The sequence below is a fragment of the Cavia porcellus genome, unplaced genomic scaffold (assembly GCF_034190915.1).
Source record: "Cavia porcellus strain 051 isolate PalLab524CR breed Dunkin Hartley unplaced genomic scaffold, mCavPor4.1 scaffold_1, whole genome shotgun sequence".
NCBI classification, from domain to species: Eukaryota; Metazoa; Chordata; class Mammalia; order Rodentia; family Caviidae; genus Cavia; species Cavia porcellus.
In genome coordinates this window covers 74,811,514-74,819,129 of record NW_026947484.1, presented here as the reverse complement: position 1 = coordinate 74,819,129, position 7,616 = coordinate 74,811,514, and positions in this window count along the sequence as shown.

Genomic DNA, 7,616 nt, shown 5'->3' with positions numbered 1-7,616 from the left:
TTTCCGAATTATCTAGATACAAACTGTAACACTTGTGTTTTTTGGCAGAAGCCCACCTTAGTGCTGTTCCTAAAATAGCACTGACATATGGAGGTATGATTTAAAATTGTTGATCTGTTCCTATTATCTGTTAAGTGTTTTGTCCAGGTACATCAGCATCATTTCCCCAGTTAGTTCCTGAGCCTTAGACGAGAAGTGCCCAAATATCCATCTTAATCAAATTTAGAAAAATGCTTTCTTTGCCCAAACGTGTAGCATATTGTAGATCATCTAGGAAGCACTCATCAAATATTTGCTGACTTACATTTACTACCTTTCAGTTACTCTATTAGATCATTCAGGGGATTATCAAAATGATTTGTTTATAAACTGATTTCCTTTTTGTTGCTACTATTCTATTAATATTAGTGTCTGTAAAAAGTCATAGGCATGTTTATTGACTCAAAGAGCTCAGTTAAGGCTTTAATAGTAAATAAATCAGAGCCATCAATTTTATCAGACCTTCATTTCTTCCATCCATCAAGAAAGATCCTTTTCTTTTATATTCTCTCTCTCCTCTCTCTCTTGTCTGTCTGTCTGTCTCTGTGACATATACCATGTACATAAGGGAGAGACTATGAAATTTTAGTTTATTTAAGCACTGCTGAGTAGTTTCCCCCATATGCTTGCAAAGACACTTACATAAGATGGCCAATAACAACGTAATTAACTGTCATGACCATGTTGAACATTTCCAGCAGGCTATTCTATTAAAAAGCTATCAGATGTTTAGAATTTCCTACTATGTGCTAGCTAGTGTGGTACACATTGAAAGTCCAAGCCAAATACAACATATGTGTTCTATCTTCAGGAATTTTCTACTGTAAGAAAATCAGACAGACCTGTAAACATAATTTCAGAATTGTATGTTGGTTGTGAATATATATATAAAGCCTGGCCAAATTGTGTTTTTGTTTTATTGTCGTTTGTTTTGCTAAATACATGTGTTCAGGGAATTAAATTATCTTCTAGAAGTCAAGTGTATAGTTAAGTGAGCAGGTGTCTTTCCCCCTTTAAAATGAATTTTTGTTTCCTAATTATAAAAAATATTATGATCACCTAGATTTAATGATTTCCATTAACCATATGACTTTCTCCCAGATGAAAAATACATGCATTAAAAAAACTAGAGAGAGATAAATATGTCTGCTTTCAGAAAAGGAATAAAGATCATCTTCATAATAGATGAAGCTTCTAAAAGTTGAAAGAGAAAGGACTTGGGAACTTTGGCATTTTTTGGTAAAACAAAAAACTTTTATAAAGGGACATTAGTCAGCCTAAACTATTAAAAGAAAACACTTCCTACTTTTATTCCTCAGAGAAATGTATCCTTCTGCTTTCTACCTCAAACTCATATCTTTTTATTAAATCTAACTGTGGAGATGTTTTTAAGTTAGGTCAGATTGACTAAGGATTGAATTTTGAAAGCACATTTTAATTTCAGCATTTAGCAGCCAAGCACTGCTAAATTGAATAGGCTGTGGTTATGGGAACCGCAGGAACTGAGATGGAACCAAGAAATCTGTTATTGGAGAAACCTTTTGAGAACTGGCAGATTTTGAGTCATTCTTAATAAGGTCTGATAGGTTAAGGAATAACACAGTGTGGGCTTCAAGAAAGCAGTTTTCTGCCCTTCTTTGCCATTTGGGAATTATTTTCATCTTCACACTGCTACAAACCTATCAAGAAAATAGAATTGAAATGGATCTCACTGAGCTGTACAGCATAAATCTGAAACTTGTGCAACAATAAAATTTTCGTGCCAAGCACATAGGTATGGATGTGTTGTTAGCAGGCTTCTCAAAGAGAATCAAGTATGTATTTCAATTTTATTTGCATAGAACTAAGAATAATCCCTTAGGTTTTTGTTGAGTCTATTAAAGAAAAGAGTACTTGAAAGATTTTAGCTATAGACTTTCTTGGTTGGCACTGAATCTTATTATAGTAAGAAGTCACCTTTTTCCATGGATCACTGGTCCCAAGGGAAGACACTCATCCTTATGTGCAATAAACAAGGTTCCAGGATTAAGGAAATCTGAGAATTCTGGAGTAAACTAAATTGTGTGGGTTTTGGATTTTCTCTTTAAATTGCAGAGCTTCTATGAGCCTTTTATTGTGAATTTCCAGGAAGGGAACAGAGATAAAGAACTGATCAAACTTACAGTGCTCATTCTAGAAGAAAACTTTGAGACAGGCAAGGGCTCTTCCTCCACAAACAAATACTAAAGATTACATATGTTGCAACTGTGGTTGTATAATGAGGAATATATTATTATTGTATAATAAAACATTTTTCTTTGCCCTAAAAAGCCGTTTTATTTTTGTTTCTGATGTTAGAAAATTAATGTGGATCCCTAAAGCTATTGTAGACTCTAGGCATTATATCTACCTTGTAATAGGTAAGTCAGTGCTTTGGGTTGGTGTTACATAGATGAAGTGAGTCATGGCAGAAACCACAAAATTGGAATGCACACACTGTATGGCATTCGTCAGACATGCTGGGATGGTAGGGTCATTCCTTCAGAGTAAAGTACTGAAAAAAAGGAACAAAACAAGAGACTCACTAAACAACATACATTATGTCAAAAAGAAGACAAGGGAGAAGGTAAAGATGAGAAAGAGGAAGAAGAGAAGGAGGAGGGAGGAGGAGAAGAAAGGGAGAAGAAGCCGGAGAAAAGAGGAAGAGTCCAGTACCGCAAACCTCTCTGTTATTCTGTGTGAACTGTAGCTATTCAGAATATTCCCTTAACTATTTTAAGGTTCTTATATTTAATATCTTCTATATAAATAGATACAGAGCTGGATGCATGGTTGGAAAAAGAGATTTGTATTTTTCCACTCCTACATATGGATCTAAACGTCTTTGCATACATACAACATCTTTGAAAGGAAAAGTTCCTTAGCTTAAGAGTAAAATCATTAACTGTATTGGTCAGCTTTACCAATCTCTGGGCAAAATACCCAACACCTGCAACTTAAAAGAAGAGTCTGTTTTGATTCACAGTTTCCCTGGATTTAGGCCACGGTTGGCTGGTTCTGAGGTAGAAACAGCAGGACAGAATGACCTGATAGAGGCAAACTGTTCACTCACACGGTGGCCAGGAGACAGAGAAAACACAGGAGGAAGAGCCATGAACTCACTCGTCCAGTCATGCCCCGTGGGTCATCTCCTCTGACCAGGCCCTGCCTCCTAAGAGGGTTAATACATGAATGAGCATAAGGTCACCATGATCCAGTCACCGTCGCCAAACTCCATCTCTGAATATGTAAGGTGTTGTGGGAATATTGTAGATCTAAACCACAACACCAAATTTTATTATATACAATGCTTCCATGCTTTTTATTTTATCACAGTGAAATCACTGTCCAGGGACACTGAGACATGCACGTTTTTAGTCCTTTTCAGATGGGTAAATTCAGATTCAGGATCTATAATGGGCTGATATGGCCATGATACTGAATTTGATGCTAGCCACATTAAGAAAATTTCTAAAGATTGGTGTTTTATCTGGAAAAATAAAGTAGTAAAACAGAAAGTTACATATAGACTAGGAATCTTCTGCAGTATTTTGTTTCTCTGTTGAGAGTAAATTTACTCAAAAATAAATTGGCACTTCTTATTCAGGCACAGAAGGAAATGCATTTAAGAAATATATTAGATATATAGTAGAATCTAGTACATCATAAATATGGCATTTCAACTTAGCACAAAACAGATGGATTATTTAGTAAGTGATAGTAATCCAACTAACTAGCCATTGTGCACAAACTACCAGGATCTCCATGTCATTTCTTACATCAAAAAAAGTTTCAGGGGCTTCAAAAATAAGACTAAAATAATGAAATCAAAATGATTTTTGTAATCTTGGCGTGGAGAAGACCTTTCCTAGCATAACACAAAAGAAAATGCTGACAAATGCAACTACATTAAAATTAAAATATTTCTCTACCAAAAAAAAAAGAAACTGAAAAGAGTTAAACCTTTAGAAAATTATTCATATAATTATGGCAACAGGTTAAATTTTTTTACATGAGTAGAAGAATAATACCAACGATGACAATGACCAATTCCTAGAAGCAAAAGAAATAATCAGCAGATCTAGGAAAGAGGTTCAATGTTATTAATAGTTAAAGAAGCACAAAAGGTACTTTTCGGCTCTTAGATTGGCCCAAACTAAACTACCCCAAACTTGATAATGTATTATACTGCTGAAGATGTGAGGAAACAGGCCTTCTCATTAGAGAGTAGCTGTAAAGATAAACAACATCTGTAAAAGTCTGCTTAGCAATATGCTAATTCATTTTCTAGGAACTTTTCATACAGAAGGAACATAAGAGTAATGTGTGTATATTCTAAAATACTCAAAAATTTTAGCCTTTTTAAAAAAAGTTGCACAAGCAGACAAAAGCATGTATATATATAATGTAACACTGTTGACAAAAATGAGGAATTTGTGACTTGGTAGAGAATTAAATCCTGTATTTTACTATAAAAATTATAAAATATTTAAAAACATGTAGAGAGCTCTTATATTCTTATGAGGGAAACTATCTACAATATACTAATAATTGGAAATTCAAGTAATAAAGTTTAGATTATTATATTAAAATGCAATGCATCCAAAAACTCAAGTTATCCTATTAATAGTTGCTCTGTCCATCATAAAAACTTATAACACTTGATATGGTGCTAACAATTGTTTATTATTCTTGTAGTCAGAAAGTCATTTTAAAAAGAAGAGAAAAAATGTATTAAGTGGTTTTAGTAAAATTGTGTTTATCCTAGAAGCTTATTCTTCCTCTTCATGCCCACTGAAACATTAGATTTCTTTGGCACTGAAACATCCAGCAAGATACATTTGTGGGCCACAACCTTTCTCCATGCAATTATCCGTTCTAAGGCTTCTAGTGCCAGACAGAATTGGGCAAATTACCACCCTCCCCTTAAAAATTCATACGGACTTCTCTGAGTGAAGTCAGAAACCCAAATTCTATTATGGGAAAATATCATTAGATTTTTCTTCTGCTACAAACACAACAATAATTGTTAGTGAGTTATAGTGTATAATTTATGATTTTTTTTGTAATTTTTAAAAAATTTTATTTAAGAAGAAAAAAACAGAAAAAAGGTACAAGTTATACAGAATTTCAGAAAACATAAACAGTAGGAAATTACTAGTTAATTACATATTGTCATCTTAGAAATAGTTGTTTAAGTTACAAAATTAAAATAGTTGTTCAAGTTACAAAATAGTTGTTGTAGTTTCAAACAGTGAGACTGCAAACAGTTTTGTTCAATGATCCAACAAAACTCAGTAATATGGTTATCTATCTTATACACTTAAATATATATGCAGTTATATCCTTTAGAGCACTTTCTTTTCCTTTCTTTTGTACAATGACAATTACACATTTTGGGTTTTATTACTCCCACAGTTCTTATTACATTTTTTTTTTTGAAGAAAGTAAAACCAAATGTGACATAACAGGACAGAGTCAGTCAAATCAAAAGGATGGATATAATACATAATGTAAAAACAAAATACAAGGTGATCAACAATGGTTACCATAATGCCTCTTGTTGTCTTAAAAAGAATTGCCTATATCATCAGTTATAATAAAATTGAACAAAACAGTAAAGAATAAGACCAATAAAACCAAAACATTGGAGACATTAGAGGACTTCAAAAGAAGATAATAGTCAACCAGAATGGTCGTCATAATGAATCTTATTGTCTTCATAGTTGTTGCCTATACTTTCGAACTCGGTACTATCAAGTATAACAGAATAGAGAAAAATCAGTCAAAACAAGATGGTGAGAGCAATACAGGGTTTCAAATCAAGTTAATAGGAAATCAAAGTGGGTTACTATAATATATCCTGCTATTTTTATTTATTTTTCCCTTAATTAAAAGGATAAAAATGAAAAAGTAGATAATAAAAAGGAGATTGAGATAAAAAAGAGGGCATAACAACAAAACAGCGCAGGTCAAAACATAGCCATTTAAGCAAAATAGTGTTTCACCACAAGATAATCTCGACAATAGTAGTTACCATAGTGTCTCTTCCCTTAAAATCTTTGGGTATAATTTCGTATACTGTAGCATCAAATATATCAAGACAATGTAAAACTGTTCAAGAGAATGACAGTATTACAGGGTATTTAGAATCAACTAACAGAAAATGAACAATGGCTTCTGTATAATCTCCTTGTCTCTAAAAGTTTTTGTTTATATTATCACATATAATAAAATCCAATAAGATACAACAGGTTAAAACTGATGGAGACAGAAGAACAAAAGCTTGATGGGACTTCAAAACAAGAGGATATTAAATCAGCACTACCTATTATGATGTCTTGTTTTCTCCAAAATGGCTGTCCCTACCATCCAACCTTCTCTGCCTCATTTCTGTTGAGCTCTTTTCTGTCATTAGTTGTTAGTTTGTCTTCTTCATTTCGCTTTCTGCTCCATTCATTGTGGCCGCTCTGCCACTGTTTCTGGAATCTTGGTATTTTTCATTTTTAGAACATCCTGCAGTAACCTCTGTAGAGTTGAATTGGTGGTTGCAAATTCCCCTAGTTCTTCCTTATCCTGGAAGCACCTTGTTTTTCCATCAATTTCTAGGGACAGTTGTGCAGGATATATCAATCTTGGCTGGAGGTTATTATCTTTTAAAGCTTGAATTATTTCCCCCCATACTCTTCGTGATTTGATGGTTTGTGCTGAGAAGTCTGCTGTAATTCTGATGAGTGTTCCCTTGTAAGTAATCTGTTTCTTGTCTCTGATGGCTTTTAATATTCTGTTGTTATACTGGATTTCTGGAATTTTGATTATTTTATGCCTGGGTGTAGCTCTGTTTGGGTTGTAGGTGGCTGGGGTCCTGTATGCCTCATACATCTGAGTATCTTTACCTTTTGCTAAATTAGGGAAATTCTCCTGGATTATTTCTCTGAATAGCTTTTGTAGTTCATTTGTTTGTATCTCTACTTCTTCTTTTATGTTCTTAATTCTTAAGTTATAGATCCTCTTATCATCTTCTAGCCTTTGTATTATTGCTGTTTGTTTTCTTGTTATTTTCAAGAAGTTTTTCATTTCATGCTCCCACCTTACAAATCTGTCCTCTAGTTCTGATAATCTATCCTTAGTTTCTTTCAAGCTGTTATGCCAGCTTTCAATAGGGTTCTTAGTTTCCTGGTAATCTCTTTGAACCTGCTTCACGTATTTTATGTTTTCTCTGTTTTCTCCATCAAACAATTCTCCCTTTTTTTTCTGTTCTTCCATTCTACCATCTGTTTTTTCTTGGGTGGTGCTTAGCATTTCTCTAACTATTCTACTTATTTCTTGCTTTATTTCATTAAATACTTCATTTTTGAACTCGTCTATGAGGCTCTGGAGATACCGCTTCATGTCTGTTGGTGCCATGTTAGATATTGCATGTTTTCTGTCTTCATTCTCTTTTGCATTTACCTTTCCTGGATCAGTGTTCTCAGGATTGGGGACTGAGAACCCTTTCTTGTTGCTCCCTTTTCCCATACTTTTTGTTCCTTCCATACAAGTGTATGTAGGAGACCCAG